Source organism: Ascaphus truei, chromosome 3 (assembly GCF_040206685.1).
Source record: "Ascaphus truei isolate aAscTru1 chromosome 3, aAscTru1.hap1, whole genome shotgun sequence".
Lineage (NCBI taxonomy): Eukaryota > Metazoa > Chordata > Amphibia > Anura > Ascaphidae > Ascaphus > Ascaphus truei.
This window is the reverse complement of record NC_134485.1, coordinates 240,552,503-240,569,558: the sequence shown is the minus strand read 5'-3', so window position 1 is coordinate 240,569,558 and position 17,056 is coordinate 240,552,503. Positions and strand designations below refer to the sequence as shown.

At 37.2% G+C, this 17,056-nt stretch overlaps 1 long non-coding RNA gene across 3 annotated transcripts in view; it reads left to right on the top strand.

The window, feature by feature from the left end:
• Positions 1-352: 352 nt before the first annotated feature.
• The window catches only part of LOC142489508 (uncharacterized), an 18,035-nt gene continuing 1,331 nt past the window's right edge, over positions 353-17,056 (top strand). Inside the window, exons 1-3 of one of the 3 annotated variants that reach the window (XR_012799872.1) lie at positions 353-434; positions 13,346-13,428; positions 15,985-17,056. The exon at positions 15,985-17,056 is cut by the window's right edge and continues 1,331 nt beyond it. This is a non-coding gene — a long non-coding RNA (uncharacterized LOC142489508). Of the gene's footprint in view, positions 435-9,962; positions 10,612-13,345; positions 13,429-13,892; positions 13,968-15,984 lie in introns of those variants that run through there. The other 2 variants (XR_012799873.1, XR_012799874.1) reach the window with 2 other exon arrangements.

The window sequence follows — 17,056 nt, the reverse complement described above, 5'->3', positions numbered from 1 at the left end:
CCCTCTGTGTGAATGATCAGACAGCATCACATGCGTAGTTTGCCTGTGCAATAGGTTTCCTGGTAATTCTCCTTTAAGAGATTAACTCTTCCCTATGAATATTTCATGCACTTTGCCTGCGTTACCCACATGAGGTGGGTTGGAGCTTCACATAGACCAGACGACGATCTGAAAGGTGCTGGGGAGAAGCCACATTTGAAACGAACTAAACTGCTTTCCCTTCTGATTGCGACCCTTTAGCAGAGCTGTAAACATTTGCACTGACAATAAGGGATGACAAAAAAAAAAGGGGGGTGGGGGGTGTCTTGATGCGGGGGAATGAGTGGGGTAGTGTGTTAATTTCCATGACAATGCTGTGAACACAGTTGGAAGCTGCATTTCTTTGCCTGGTGTACTTCTCTTCAGCAATCAGGCTTCTGAGATCAGAGCCTTAAGTGAGTCCTTGATTGTGTAGATAAAATGTGGTTTCATATTTTTTTTTCCCCCCCCTAAAATGAGACCGATTCCCCCTGTATATGTATCCAACGGAAGAACACCACATGGGTAAGTCAAAGCTTGCTTTAGTCAGGGGAGGAGGGCGTCTGAGACCTCAGGTGGACATTCCCTGCATCTGGATGGGTTTGTGAGGTGTGTAGCTGAGGATGCATCATATACAATAGCTTATGTTGGTGAGAGGAGTTGGCGCATGGCTTGTGTTACCTAGTATGTGTGGGCAGAGGATGGCAATGGGGGGTTAGAAGTTAGAGGGAGATAAACTTTTGGCATATTGTGTTATGAAGACTTTGGGGTCTACAGTACGTATCCGAGCTCCTGCCTACAAAACTAGGACAATAGTGGAACAACAAAAACTGGATCAGATTTATCAATGCAAAGAATCCCAGTGCCTTAATTAAACAGGGTTATTTTAATTTGATAAATCTGATGCAGTTTTCTGCGCCACTTTTGCCCTGGTTTTGCAGTCAGGAGACTTTTTGGTACAAAAGTTCCTTTATGCTTAAAGAAGTGTGTTTTTAGTATGGTATAGTGCTTCTGACTATTTGGAGATGATTAATATGAAAGTCTCCACCGTCAAAACTGGAGTAAAAACAGCAGCAGGTAAATAGAAAAAGGAACCCAAATGAACTGTTTTTGTTTTCCTTTGATAAATCTGGTGCTGTTTTTTCCCACAGCTTTTTCCTGAGTTTTGCAGCCAGGAGACTTTGATAAACAGACCCGTTGTTTTTGCTCTAAAAGTATTAAATAGGGGCTTTTTACCATCACCTAGGTTTTTTTTTTTTTTTTACCTTTTCACTAGAAAATTGTGATTAACGTAAAGAAACAAGCTGCAGTTTGATGCTTAAAAAAAACAAGGCAACCTCTACGAGTCCTAAAACGAGATTTATAACATTACCGTAATTATTGCGCGTGGGGGGAGGGTGGCTATATCAAAAATCTGCATAACCCCTCCTATTTTGCATCATGTGCATGTAATGTCTAGCCCAGCACCATTACACACATTGCTTACAAGTCCTGGCAAAAAGTAAAGAGAATATCAATAGATTTTACATCTTAAACAGATTACCACAATTTTGCCACTAGTACCTATTCTCTGCCTTCATACGTCCTCTACCGGTTCCTATTTAGTATTTTTAATTTCAAATAGTTAACAATTTAGGAAATATCTGAATTTGTGCAGATCACTGTCTATGTTTTTATTATATATTACATTATATTTGTATCAAACCATCATTTACAACATACTATACCAGTGTTCAACAGGAGCTCCTAGGAACCCTTGGTGTCCCCCAGGCTTCCCTAAAGGGTTCAATTCCATTTTCAGGTCATTTGAAAATTGTACCAAATACTGAAGAATTTTCAATGCATTTAATCTCAGACGCACTATTAGAGAGGGCTGGAGTTCCTTACAATGCATCTGATCTCAGACGTACTATTAGAGAGGGTTGGGGTTCCTTACAATGCATCTGATCTCAGACGTACTATTAGAGAGGGTTGGGGTTCCTTACAATGCATCTGATCTCAGACGCGTTATTAGACTGGGTTGGGGTTCGTTACAATGCATCTGCTCTGACGCGCTATTAGAGAGGGTTGGGGTTCCTTGCAATGCATCTGATCTCAGACTCGCTATCAGAGAGGGTTGGGGGTCCTTAGGCTGCGGTCCCAATGACTGCTATGGCGTGTGCTGTGCGTTCAACCTCCGCCCCCCCAGTCAGGCCGGTCCCAGTTAGTACCCTGCCGCGCACCTTTCCCCTGCGGTGCGCGACAGGTTTTCAGGCAGGCTGTGAAATTTAAACTCAAAGTTTGCGACGGAGGCATGTCCACGCCCCCGCCGGCGGTTCAGCCAATCAGGGCGAACCAGCCACGGGACGTCATGGCCACGCAAACCCACCGCCACGCCCCCTCTCATCGCAAACGTTCCCTCTTACCGCTGATCTCGGTGTAGCGCTGTGCACACGCCGCCCGCCCCCCCCCCCCCCCCGCCGGGCACGCGTGCCACAGTGCTGACTGGGGATTCACCCTTACAATGCATCTGAACTCAAATGTGCTATTAGAGAGGGCTGGGATTCTGCAGAATTTCACACTATAATTATAGGGTTCCTCAACCAAAAAAAGTTGAAAACCAATGTACTATACTCGATTGAAATAATATGTGACTTTACATTTATGCTGTGCTCCAGTATTTGCTAACTACTGGTGTGTGGTATATTCCAACTATTATTCATCTGCATTAAATTACATTTTTAAAGACTAATACTAAATCACCATGCTAAGTAATATATCTATTATTGTGATGTTTTGCTTTGAAGAGATTGACAGTATCCAAAATGTACAGTGTACAATGAGTGCTACAGCTCATTTTGCACATCTTAATGATGTTGGTGTAAATGATGTTCTGTAGTATTGTTCAGTTAGTTCAGTTCGTATTCTGTCACTTTGTCACGGTGGCTCACAAGATAAACTATAGATTCCTATTGAGACAGTGTGATTCCAATCAGCTTGGCTACTGCATGTGATCAATAATACCATTAAGATTAGAGAGCCAATGTACACCTACCTTCATCCAATTAACTTGTTCATTTTAGGAGCATGAAAACAAAAGTGAAGGCAACGACAAACGGAACTGGACAGTGTGGCACAAAGAAGCACAAAAAAAAGGCCCTTTTCTTACGTTTTCTTGACTTTTTTTTAGTTTCACTTTTTTAAATGAAAAAAAAAAGTGTGTGTGTATATGTATGTATGTATGTGTGTATATATATATATATATATATATATATATATATATATATATATATATATATATATATATATATATATATATATATATATATATATATATGTGTGTGTGTGTGGTGTGTGGTGTGTGTGTGTATATGTGTGTGTGTGTGTATATGTGTGTGTGTATATTATTTTCTGGAAAGGTCAGGGAACACCACACATTAGTATCCCAGGACTGACGATACAATTTCACACAATCTATATCATTGTCTCCTTAAAGCAAATTATTTTGCACCAGATTTGATAAGGTTGTAACTTCACAAATAAAAGGAACAATATCATAAATATTAAACAGATATATAGTAGAAATATCTACAAATAGTATCTTATTAGCATCCTTGGCTGTCTGCATCACTGCCAAATAACCCCCATGTTATTTACTTGCACACCACGTTAGCAGTGGAAGGTATTGGACACATTTCACCTCACGCTGTATCAACAATCATTTTGTAGGTGCTGGAAATGATCAAACGGCGGCAGTGCACTTTTGCCCAAGTGTAAAAACTACTTCAAAATATTTTTTGTATTAAAACACTTTTATTGATCATCACACTTACTAACATTTTGCTGGGAGAAAACTGCAGTAAAACATTAAAAACAACAAAAAAATGTAATTTAACACTGAATAGTATTTTGAAAGTTACTACACACAAATAAGTTATGGTGGGTTAAAAGAGTGACAAAAACCGTCCACCGTATAGCATTCAGCAAATAAAAATATAATTTGTAAAGTTATTACAAAATGTTTGCAAAAAAGGCCGTGAATGTTTAATTCTGTCGTCAAGCAGCACAAATGATAGATAGTTAAGTGAATCATTGAAATTAAAACTATAGGTGGTGTGTAACTGTTTGGGGAGTAAGATTATATTAAACTGTTATCAGCCAGTCATACATAGGCTTGTGTGTTTGTATTTGTTCTTCAGTTCGCTCAAGCTCTGCTGCTGGAGAGGCCCACAGAACATTGTGTTGCAATGCAATTCAGGCTTGACTAGGAGCGAAGCACAACTATTTTTCAATGTAAAAACATGACATGAACTCCCGGTTTCTTCACTAGAAGAAGCTGTGAGGATATTTATTTAGGCGAAAAGACGCATTTGGGAGCTGTACATTTTTTTGTAAAGAGTGGTAGTGTAACACAGCTCATCTCATGTTTGATCAACACAACAATGGTGCAATACCTGCCGTTTGTGGCATGGTGGTTGAGTTGAATATAATAAATCTGTATGTTCTACCCGCAGACAATAGCCTCAATCTGTGCAATCTTGGTACATCCCTCTGGCCCCTCTTCCGTATATTGTAAAACCGTTTTCTCTTCATCAGGAAGATGTTAACCCTATTCATTCAAATGGTGTTGAAATGTTCCCAAACATGGGGAAGGTGTCCTCATGTCATATTGAATAGGGGCCTTTATCTCTTAAATGCCTGTTCATGGTGTATATTTCAATACATTTTTATTTTATTGTCTTCCTAAAGGATATTGATCAAAAAATCAATTAGCCTCCTAAACGACCACAGTGGGGTTATGTTAGCACAAGATCAGAAATATTAGTAATGATAAAATGATGCAATCGTATCCTTTGTTGAGTAGCTACTTATGAAACACACTTGGGGGAAATGATTTGTATGCACCTGATTCATCACACCACACACCACACACAATTTGCACAATTATGATGCAAAACTCTCATGCAAATATGCTTTTTTAAATAGCACTATCCATCATTTTGGATTTTTCTTTTATAGCGCTGACAGTTTACACAGCGCTGCACATTGAATTTTGAAGGCACAATTAGTCTCTGCCCTGCAGAGCTTACAATCTAATTTTGATGCCTGAGACACAGGGAGATACAATGATTTGCCCAAGGTCACAAAGAGCTGACACCGGGACACGAATTGCGTTCACCTGCTTCGAAGACGTTGCAATTACCACGGAGGTCCTCCTTCAACACACACATTGCCCTGCTACACTTACTGTAACAATGAAAACCCAAGATGACGCTTCCTGTCATTAATATTCTACTTGAAATATACTTGCAAACATGGCTATGAGTGTCCATCACGTGTAAAAGCACAAACAGTAACATTTCCAATCGGTGTTATGTGGCCGATTCTCATTGGAGAAAGGAACATTGTCTTTTCTATGTTGGCTAATCATTGTGTGCATGTTCGGGTTTTTTTTTTTTTTTAGTTGATTTCTTTTCTTTAGCCTTTTTAAGAAAGTCTTGTGATACGTTGTTATGCTTCTAACAGTCATAATTCTTAAACCTGTAAATCATATCCTTTTAGTTCTGCGTAACCACTGAGTCACGTGGACAGGCAAATTGAATGCAGTGCCGAATGACTGAATTAGAAATACATGTATACAGCATGTTTAAGTGTATGCCATGGATGATTTACTTTAAAGTGTTAAACTACAGCTGTACACGTTAGGACAGAAAACTGCACTACCAGGGCCATAACAGGGCGTAAAAGGTCTTATTAGTCTGTTTAAATGCACATGGTCTGAGCTGCAATGGGATAAGAACAGTTAATATATAATTGTACAACTTGAAATATGTTGGTGTTTAAATATACTGTATACTAGAGTATATTCAGCAGGTAAAATTATGTTACCCAAATATTTTTCTTGCCAAAATAACTTTACTGAGCACCTAAACTGTAGTACTGTACTGCATAAAATCCTAAAGCTCTTCAGTAATGAAGAGATGGAGTCGATTATATAAAACAATGCTTCAACCTAATATCCCTGTGGATGAAACAGTTTGATTACGTGACAAACCACATCACCAGTATACTGTGATTTTTCAGAATTATTCTCTAGTCACATTTTTGCGATTTATTATTAGTATTTTCTTTTACGTAAATAGCAGCGAGAATGTAAAATGTTTCAAATGCTCCAATGTTTTCATTTAGCTGAAATGGTTTATTTGAAAAAAAGACGCTCAGTTTCCAACATTCTTGCTTACATTTTACATTGTAAACATCAAATTTGAGCCAGTCATAAAAATATAAACAGTCCATGTTTTGAGGCTCTTCTGGTGTATGGTTCCTCTTTTGCCTTTGTGATCCAAAGTAATGTATAACACATTGAGGTGACTACATAACTTCAGGGAGCTACATGCACACTCACATCTTTTGATATATATGTTAAACTGTTTCAGTATGTATGTATGTATGTATGTATGTGTATGTGTGTGTGTGTGTATATATATATATATATATGTATATATGTATATATATATATATATATGTATATGTATATATGTATATATATATATATATATATATATATAATGTGTATATATTTATATATTGAGCATTTAATAGTGATAGCAATTTGCTTTCGTGTAATCTAATGATAACATACTGATTAACTTGTATATTGTGTCGCTCTTTCTCACGCGTTTTCTTTCTTTATGGTATTGTGTCACATACATGTTTAGTTCAATCATTTTATAAGCTTGTAAAAATATCCCAAAATGTACATATAGCAAAATGACCAAAATAATAAAATAATGTGTGTATTCCTGAATACCCTTTGCAATATGCTAGATCTAAACAAAATAAAACATATTTCTCCTTTATTTCATATCATGCTTAAGTGCCAACACCAGAAAAAGTTAAATTATATCCCAAACAACCCAGGGTGCTGGCCCTTCTTACATTGCCTGTAAATGAATATACTAATTGCAGTGTCACAGTTACCTATAAATTTACTATTGAACACTAGTAGGCTGGAAAGGGCGAATTAGCAGAATACCATCATTAGATATTCCGTATACTAATAACTTTCAACCTGACAGTTTTGCCCTGGTTGAATACGTAACTACGCCACTGGTGCTTTGGCCCACAATTGTGTACTGGCAGTACCACCAATAACAATGTAATGAATTAATATGCATATAGCTGTGCTGATTAATAAATCTCATCAGGTCCTAATTTCACTGCACTGCCACAGAAAACAAAGGTGATTATCTAGGTTTTCTCTACAGCAGTGTTTGTCTATATGCACAGAGATTAAGTGAGATCATTTGAAATGGAATTATAATTGTTTAATGCTGAATGTTATAAAGTAGAATATTATACCAATGTTTGGCCCTCTGGCATTTATCAAGGAAAGAATAGTCGCTTAAGTGCTTAATTTACATTAAGTTGAGGTGGGTTTTAAAACTCATGAAATATAATAAAGTGACATCGAAATATGCTTGGTCCCAGACACAAAACGAAAATAGCACACATGACTAAATCTTAGCAATGCTATGAATACATGTCATTAAAAACATCAGTTTCCTTCTGACAGACATTCTTCTAACCATATAATTTAACTCAGATGTTATATAAATATATTTATTCTGCTTAAATGTATTTTTACTTTACCTACATTCTGAAAAAAAGTATGCATTTTGAAAATATATTTAACATTTAAAAAAAATTGCAACATTTTAGAAGGCACGGAATGAATCAACTTTTAATGAATTTTATTTATTTTCAGTGGTTTAATTACAATCCTTCTAAATGAGTCCATATTCTACAATCTCAAAAAGTGCATTTTTTTAACACGTTTAGTTGTTGCAACTTTTAAGCAAATCGTTGAAAATAAAATATTAATATCCATTAATATTCATTTTAAATGTTAGAGGGAATATAGTCAATAATTCAATCAAAAGCTCCAGAGTCACCATGAAATGTATATTCCAGGCACAGACACATGCTTCTTCTATAATCTCTAATCTTCTATATGTTGTATGGGGTTAGATAATGTTGGGATTTATCCAAATGTTATTTATTTTCTTTTTTTTCTACCATACGAAGGTTAACAGTATATTTTGTATTGGTAATGTTAAAGATCATTTCACTGAAGTGCAAAATACTGTAACAAAAGGTGGAAAAAAGTATGAGAAAAATATAGGAAGTTTACCCATGTAAAAGTTAGCTAGACCGTTTAATTATATGCGCTTTTGACTCTATTGAATTCTAACCCCAATTAAAATGTAGTCAGCTCCCTGCTGAGAATGTGAGCCCTTGGAGTTCTAAGATACAGACCAGTAAAAGTTATATACCTAAAAACAATATTCAGTTCCCCTGGCCAAAAACTGCTTTAAGTTCTACATGTCTCATATAAAACATGACTTTGGCACATAACTAGTATAATGTCATCATGACGGAGGATGAGAAAAGCCTGGAGCCTGAACTTGGCTTCTGCTTTTATATTAACTCTACATTTGTATTAATCGTTCAAAGCAGGAGACTGGAAGCCAGCTAGGTTTTGCACGTTGGGCTCTGACTGCAAGGAAGAGCCGAAATAGGGGTAGATCCTCTGAGCTCCAGTAATGTTGACCTAATAACGTTACGTTCCTGATGCTGTGGCAGTGCTATTAACTGTGATGTTCATGCCTCAGGGACACATTCTCTAACACTGCACATGCGCATTTGTCAGACTTTAAGGTGCGTTATTAAGGCAGCGCTATTAACAGAGATGTTCATGTGCGTTACCAAAAGCTAATGCAAATCTTGTTATAATATTGAGAAATGTATGATTTTTATACGTATCAACTTTTTAACATGGCAATGACATGGTATATAATGTAATAATGAGTGTATAAAGTATGGGTGTACAATAATCTATATCCACACATACCTCCACAAAATTAATATATCATTTGTATTCATGTACAATTAAAATAAATGACGGAAGGACATCCTTCATTTGTTTTAATTGTACCTGAATAAAAAGGAAATATGAATGAATATTGTTGACGTATGGATCTACATTATTGTACACACTTATTTTATACAGGCATTATTACATTATATACCATATTAGTTCACAAAAATATGTCGCTGTAATCACTCAAAAACATAATATAGTTGATATGATATGTTTCAGACATTTATATGATCTGTAATATGTGTGTGTGTGTGTGTGTGTATATGTATATAAATAATCTTTGTATGACGTATAACTTTTTGTAATAAAAGGGTTAAGCGATCTACTCAGTACATCGCTTTTAGGCTAGTCCCAGAAATATGTAATGATAATCAGGGCCTGGATTTGAGTAAGGGCAGATTTTGGAAGGTGCTAAATATTTTAGCGTTATAATCATGCGCTACCATGCACCCAGGTGTGACTGTCGCCGTTGTTAGGTAACCTGCTCATTGCCATATGATTTGCAAATGAGTAAGCAAAACGTCTGTTAAAATGTATCGATCGGTTATTTTTTATGAAAATGCCAGGGCATTGTTGCGCTAGGCACCTTTGGGGGTATGTGATACGGATATGTTAAATTGACATGAACAGAACTTTAAAAATTAGCGACCTTCTGAGGGTCTACCCTGTAAATCTCTATCAAGAAAACGAACATGTGGTGAGGAGAAGCAATCAACACAATCAAATATAAAACATACAGTCGTTTCATTAAATATATAAATGTATCTTTATTGGATTAAAAAGGATGAATCAACATTCCATCTATTGAGACCATGAGAAATACAAAGGGGTTATTGGCATCCTTAAAAAAAAAAAAAAACCAACAACAAAAAAGGCTTTCAAACTGTTTTTGAGAAAAAGACTGGAATTCAAAGCACTGCTAAAAAAGTACATTTTGTTTTCTCTTTTGCAAACATGACCACATTTCATAAAATAGGCATTACACATTTGTACAAAGCAGTGCCTAAAACACATTTCAGCACTGTTTAGCAAATATGCCCCTAAATCCCATAGGGCCTCATCCTTATCAATTCCACAAAAAAGATATGGCAGTCATTTGCAAAGTGGTTGAAAGCTTACAAATGCACAATTATCATCAAAGTTGTGCTTTGTATTTGAAGAAAATCATTGTAGAAGGCATAGCGTGTATGTTCAAAGGCTAAATCGAGCAAAATTTGTATTTGAATTATCCTCCTAGTTCTGTTGTCCAGTTGGATAATAAGTGCATTGATAGGTGCTCTGCAATATGTTTTGTAAGAGCATTGTAGTATTCACATTGACCCATTCTTTCTCCTTTCTGCAAACTTCCAACTGGCCGAATATAAACGAGCTTATGCTATGAGGCTGAAAGACATAACAAAGTTACACATTATATGAATGGCGTGCAATCCAGATGCTAGTGATGTAATTGGAACAGTGATCAAATGTGGTGTTTTTAGGTCACGCTGACAGATGAAGAGATTCCGGTAAACCGTTTGCCCTTTACAGTCTGAGGGGAATGAATTTCCTTGAATTGCCAAGAGAATACAATCAGACATGTCTTGACCAGATGACGAAATACTACGAGCTCCTTAAAATTTGACAGATATCTCCATTCAGTCCAATAAGAGGGTATCAGACATAAATTATGTGTGAGTAATATTCTATATATTCCTGTCGATTTTAAGCATTGTCTGTTCAGTCCGGCAAGGTAGACTAGAAAAATGTGACACTAGGTAAAGATTCCTATGTTAGAATACTATAAACTTCATGAATGTATAACAGCAGCAGCCTCTGCTGTATTTTACAATGCACATCTTTGCTCATGCGTTTCTAAAGAGCCTTTTTTGTGCTACATATAGTGATTCTTACCTTTGATATTTCTGGTCATGTGATATCTAATTCTATTAATTAGAGTCTTTAATAGAATTAACTTAACTGCATTTTCCTTCCAAATCATTGAATCAGTACTTTTCCAGACTACAGATGCAGCCACACGTATTAGAATTCGTGCCTGGGAGATTCTGGGGCAGTCTCACAGTAAATGCCTCAACATTTCTGTGAGATTCTTAATATGGCCCATCGGATTAACACAGCGGGGGTCCCAGCAGTCCCATTCAGTTTGATTGGGACTGCAGGAACCCCCCGCTGTGTTAATCTGATGGGCCATTAAGAATCTCACAGAAATGTTGAGGCATTTACTGTGACACTGCCCCAGAATCTCCCAGAATTTCCAAGGTAAGTGTTCTAATACTGGTGGTTGGTGAATAATCCCTATGAGATTATTGCTCAGATATACTAATGTTGGCCTGTGATTGTGTGGGTGGGAACAACTCATCCATCCGCTGCTTATACATTCCACCTCTCTCTCTTCCTCCTTCTCTGGCACTCAACACTGTGATGCTCCCTCAAATCAACCCTGGCCCCACTGCCATCCTAAGACATGGGCATACTGGGCTGTAGCCCAGGGCCCTGGACTGTTCAAGGGCCTGACCTTCTAGAGGCTCCACAAACACTATGGTGAAACGTTACTACGCAGCAAACATCACTTAATAATCATGCTTAAAAATTGTCTTTTTGGTGTGATTCCAACAGCATGTTGCTTGCTATTTTATATAGCTTAACTTTTTATAATAAAAAAAAAATGTTATTGAAAGATAATGTTTCTCCAATTTTGTATGGAAAAGGTAGTTTACTTGAATTGTCGGAAATGTATTTAAAAAATAACGCACAGCAAAATATTATATATAACACCACTATTAAAGCAGGACAGACTGGAGTCAACATTTCCTAACATTGAAATCGCCTTATGGAATTTCCTAACAATGATGACCACAAACTGCAAAGGCGAAAGAGCTTTATCAAATGTGAAATGTTTTAAGACTGAGCTCTCCTGTTGCCGCTTTAACCAAGACTGAACGCTCTTTGCTTGATAACAATCCAGTCAGCTATACTTCATAAAATCGAATTTGATGATTTATTTGTGACGTTGCAAACAAAAAAAACCACAGGAAGTGACATATGTTTAGGGTGACCATATTTATCCCTGCAAAAAAACGAAATAAATTTTGCGCATGCGCGAATGGCATGTGTCAATTGCGCCTGGGCACGAGCGGCTGGCAAGTGTCGATCGCGCCTGTGCACGAGCAGCTGGCAAGTGTCGATTACGCATTCATTGCCGGTTCCGGTAAAAACAGTGGCCAAAAAAGTCGGGACAAAGGCTTAAAAACCGGGACTGCTGGTCATCCTACACACATTGATAAATACAATGTTTGTGTTTGTACTAATCTTTGCAGAATTTCAATAAAAGTTTTGAATGTTGTTCAATAAAAACATACTATATTCGTCTTTAAATTTGACCTTTGTGGGAGGGGCCCCCAATTTACACTTAGCCCCAGGGCCCAATCTTTTTCTACCCTAATTCTCTGGGATTGGCCAAGAAAACGTCCTTCACACTGCAGTTCTGCACAGGGGTGATATCACACCAAACAGTGCTAAACCTTTGCTGAATGCACCACAAGTGTATGCACTTTAAGTGTTCTGAGGATTAACAAGGTTTAGTAAATCTGGGCCTAAATTATTGTTGCATGCTTTGGTTTGGCATAGTACACTAGATTTATGCCTAAATTCTGGTTACATTATTTGGTTTAGCACAGTTTAGTAAATCTGGGCCTAACTATGTATTACATGATTTCTAAAGAGAATTGAATTAGACAGTAACTACATTGCCGGTACTTTTCCAATGCTTTTTGGAGGGAAAGTTACTTCAAATTAGTTTACACTATATTTGGCCATTTATTGAATGGCATCAGACATTGTCAATAAGTTTGTCAAATATGCAATAGCTTGTGGCAAACTCAAATGTTGATGGTAGAGCTGGACTTTGTATTTATTTATTTATAACATGTTTTACCAGGAAGTAATACATTGTGAGTTACCTCTCGTTTTCAAGTATGTCCTGCGCAAATAAGAACATCATTATCATCTTGGTAGAGTGTTTCAGTTTTTTTAACACTGATATTTTTTTTGACTATACCACAGTTAGGTTATCTAGTTCAATTCGATAATAATTAGACGAGCTGTTAGATTGTTCTGTTAATTAGATTAGCAATTAGATTGTTCTGTTAAAGCAGCCATACTGCTGTACATTCCCCCTTTTCTCTCTTTTTTTCTTATTTTTATATGTAAAGCATGTGGCAATGTATAATTCTGCATTCTTACCTAAGCTGGCAATCGTTTGGTGCTCCTGTTATAACTCTGTCACAATCCTGATTGTGTGCCTAACATAATGTCTGCTTTTCAGTTTCACTCAATCCTTCAATCAGTGTAACCGAGCAACTACAATGTATCCTTATATTACTACGGTAACATTATCTATTTTTACAGTTTACAGCTCATACTGCTGGGAACATTGGCAGCAAATGATTACAAACAGAAAAGTGTTACTAAGACCTTGCACTGCTTGGGAGGTGAGTTAAACCTTGCTATATAAATGAAAGTATATTCAAACTCATTAAAAATGGAATTTGAATGAATAAAAAAAACAGTCACTATTATCTAATACTAGAGAACTGATTTATTTGTAAAAAAAAATATATACGATTTCACGTTTTGCCGCATTAAATACTTCTCTAAGCAATGAGAATGTAGTGTTGCCAAGCAGTCCACTAGGCAAAAAAAAGCTAACAATTTCCATACGTATTAGTCATAGTTGCACACATACATGTATCAAATAATGTTTAGGAAACGTGCACATTCAGAAGTGGGGATTGTCAAATGGTAATTATCCATGTAGCTACACAGAGTGATAGAGAATCACAGATGAGTTCTCTGATAGAATACTGATGGTGAGATATGTAGGGAAGTCTAGGACATGAAATTAATAGAGACAAGCTGTTTTATGATCGTTCAGTAATAATGTATTCTTTTATAGAGCTGACTGTATGTGCAGCGCTACACAAACAGTACAATTTACCAGAACATTGATACTGGGAAAGACATATAAGGTAATGGTGGCACAAAGACCTGATCAGTCCATGTAACAGTAGGAGGCTCCTTATCCCAAATCTTAGCAAAGACTTCTGAAGGGAAATAATCAGTAGTATGAAAGTAATTCATCATTAGAAAGCTAGTAGTGCAACGCACGCTACCTTGCAGGGCAGTAACCACTGGTAGATTGCAAGCTCTTTGGAATATAGATTTAATTTGGGGGCTAAGTATAAATGCTCTACTGCTGCAAAACTGGGGGAGAGAGTGGTGCAGAAAGCGTCACCAGATGTGTAAATAGAAATCCCATGGAAGGCTATGAAGACTTTTTCTTTGAGAAAGCTGATGCTGTATTTGCCCATGCTTTCATGCAGGGAGATTCTGATATATAGCCCTATTGTGCTCTGTACACATCACAGGGTCTATAATAAACACTACTGAAAAATATATATTATGGATATTTACTAAACTGGGTAGACCATCTCCTAGAGGACCTAGACTTTAAAAAAGTCTTGAGTTTTCATGAACCATGTCATACAGCATCATAATACCCCTAAGTTTTTGTGTGAAGGGTGTATACATTTGATAAAGCATTATGTAGCATAGAGATGTGATGCATGACTGAAAAAGTACACATGTGATAACAGTACGACAGTATAGGCTTTAAGGGCCTCATTCAGAAATCGTTCATAAGCCACTTATCAAGCACTTATCACCCAAAATACCTACTGCTATTCAGTAAGCAGTGATAAGTGGGTGATAAAAGACTGAATTGCTCAAAAAAAATTGGTCATAAAAAAAATCACCAAGGCAGCGGTGATAAGCCACTTATCACCACTTTTCGGCATGTTCATAAACTCGTGCAATTCTAGTAGCAGTGATTTGGCTATGAACGCCTATCACCGCTCTAGAATGGTGATTTTATCACAAAATTCTCACGCCAGAAAAAGTTGGCTTAAACGTGTTGGAAACCTGCAGAGAAGCGGCGAGATGGGACTTAGAAAAAAAATGCATTTTCCCTGCATAGGATTGATGCCGGGAATCTGGAGCTGATATCCATTAATATTAGCACCAGAGACCCCTGGCATGAATCCTGTGCAATAAAAATGCATTTACAGTAAACTTAATTACCATAGCGGATAGCCTCAGGGACCCCCTACTTCCCGAGATACAGGCCCCGTTATGGGGGGCCACTATCTCCTATGCATTTAAATGTCCGCGTCACGTGACCATGGGAATAAAATGCATAGGAGATACCGGCACCCCATAACGGGGCCTGTAACTCGGGAAGTAGGGGGTCCCTGAGGCTGAAACCAATGCGGTTCAGCTCAGGAGACCCCCTGCTCATCTAAACTATTAACAATTAAAATTTATACACATAAATTTTGGGCGATATTTGCACAGGGAGAGACGGCTCTCTCAGAGCAGCTCTCTCTGCAGCAGATACAACTCGCCGGGTAAGGCCTTTTCAGAGGGCCGTTCATCAGATCACCGTGATAGCAACGCTCATAAAAAGGGTGATTTAAATGGTCCGGTGATTTTTTTTATGAACCTTCTCTGAATGAGGCCCTAAATGCCCTGTCTTATTACATCTGCACGTTTATGAGTAGTGCCCTGTGCACTGTCACTTTTATTGGCATTGTATTCAGCTGATTCTATCCTGTATATATCTGCTCCTGTTCCCACATTGAGAGCCTCCCTGTAATACTTTGTACAGCAACCTTATGATTGTCACATAAAACACAAAACTTTTCCAAACTGCTCAGGAATAAAAATGTATTATACATTCATGCCTCGATTTCTACCATCCGAATAAAAAATGGGCATAGATCTGTTGTTCTGCCAGACATAAGGGTTTCATTAGGTTTATTTTCCACTATCTTGTGTTTATTTTTCCATATTAACTCATCAGTCACATTAGGAGATTAAGGCAGACACAGGCTTACTGTAGTAGTTCATGTTAACCATTTAGGTACACAACTCACATTTTATTTTGGCATGTACTAAAAATTGTGTTTTTATTTTTAATTTTTTTTCAGGGCATCGGGAATCTCGGTCCAGCTTGGCATGAAATTCTCTGACCAAGACCTTGCACTTAGTATAAGACACGTGACACCCGCTGCTCCCCCAAAAGCTTTGAGATTCTATATGTGTTTCGGACCAAGGAGACGGGTCTTTTTTGGGGATTTTTCAGGGATTTAAAAAAAAATTCTCTTTTTTTCTATTAACAGTGCCGTATCACACTTTTATTGTCACTGATTGTATGTACTTATTCACTGTTCTATTAATGTGCCATTGCACTCTTATTTGCACATGTTTTATATATACTATATTATCACAGTCACTCATTTATATCACTATTGAAATCACTTTAGTACTGTCACTTTAATATATTTATTATTTAAGCACTGGGAAGCGCCAACTGGGGCACTTTTTAGATCATAAGACATGTGAGCACCAGGTATGTTAATTTGAGGCAAATGGAAGCAAAAAATATTTGGACCTTTGCTCTTTGAGATAGGACCTTATTCTATATCAGCCAAATGGGCCATTTTCTGCCGAATTTCCCTATTGACTCCAATAGGCCACTTTGGTTGTAATAGAATAAGCCCCAGTCTGCAGGAGTTTAATATATAGTGCCATAGACTTCTGGCTGGAGTATCTATTTTATACAGTAAGGGCTGTTTTAGAAGACAGTGACATCTCCTCCTAGATCAATGACGTTTCAAGACAAGCGTTTATATACAAATGGGCAGTCATATGGGAGTCATAAGAAACGGAGTCGTGCAAACTGCAAATTGATGCAATTGATGCATTTTGAGTTGAATTGATGCAATTTGAGCATTTTGAGTTGTTTCCATGAAACACGTTTGCACTGATTGAAGGAACTTGCATTCACAATTTGACTCAATTGCATCAAAAAAAGTGAAGTGCGTTCTATAATAACGAGGCAAAAAGGCATCGCAACAGATGCAGCTCAAATCTTCACAATCGCAGCCATTAAGTAACGGGTGTGCAAATCCTTTGCTACTAAACTGAAATCAGGCAAATTCAACATATCCCCTTCATTTAACAGCACTTATTTTAAGGGATTTACATTCTATTTTGTCA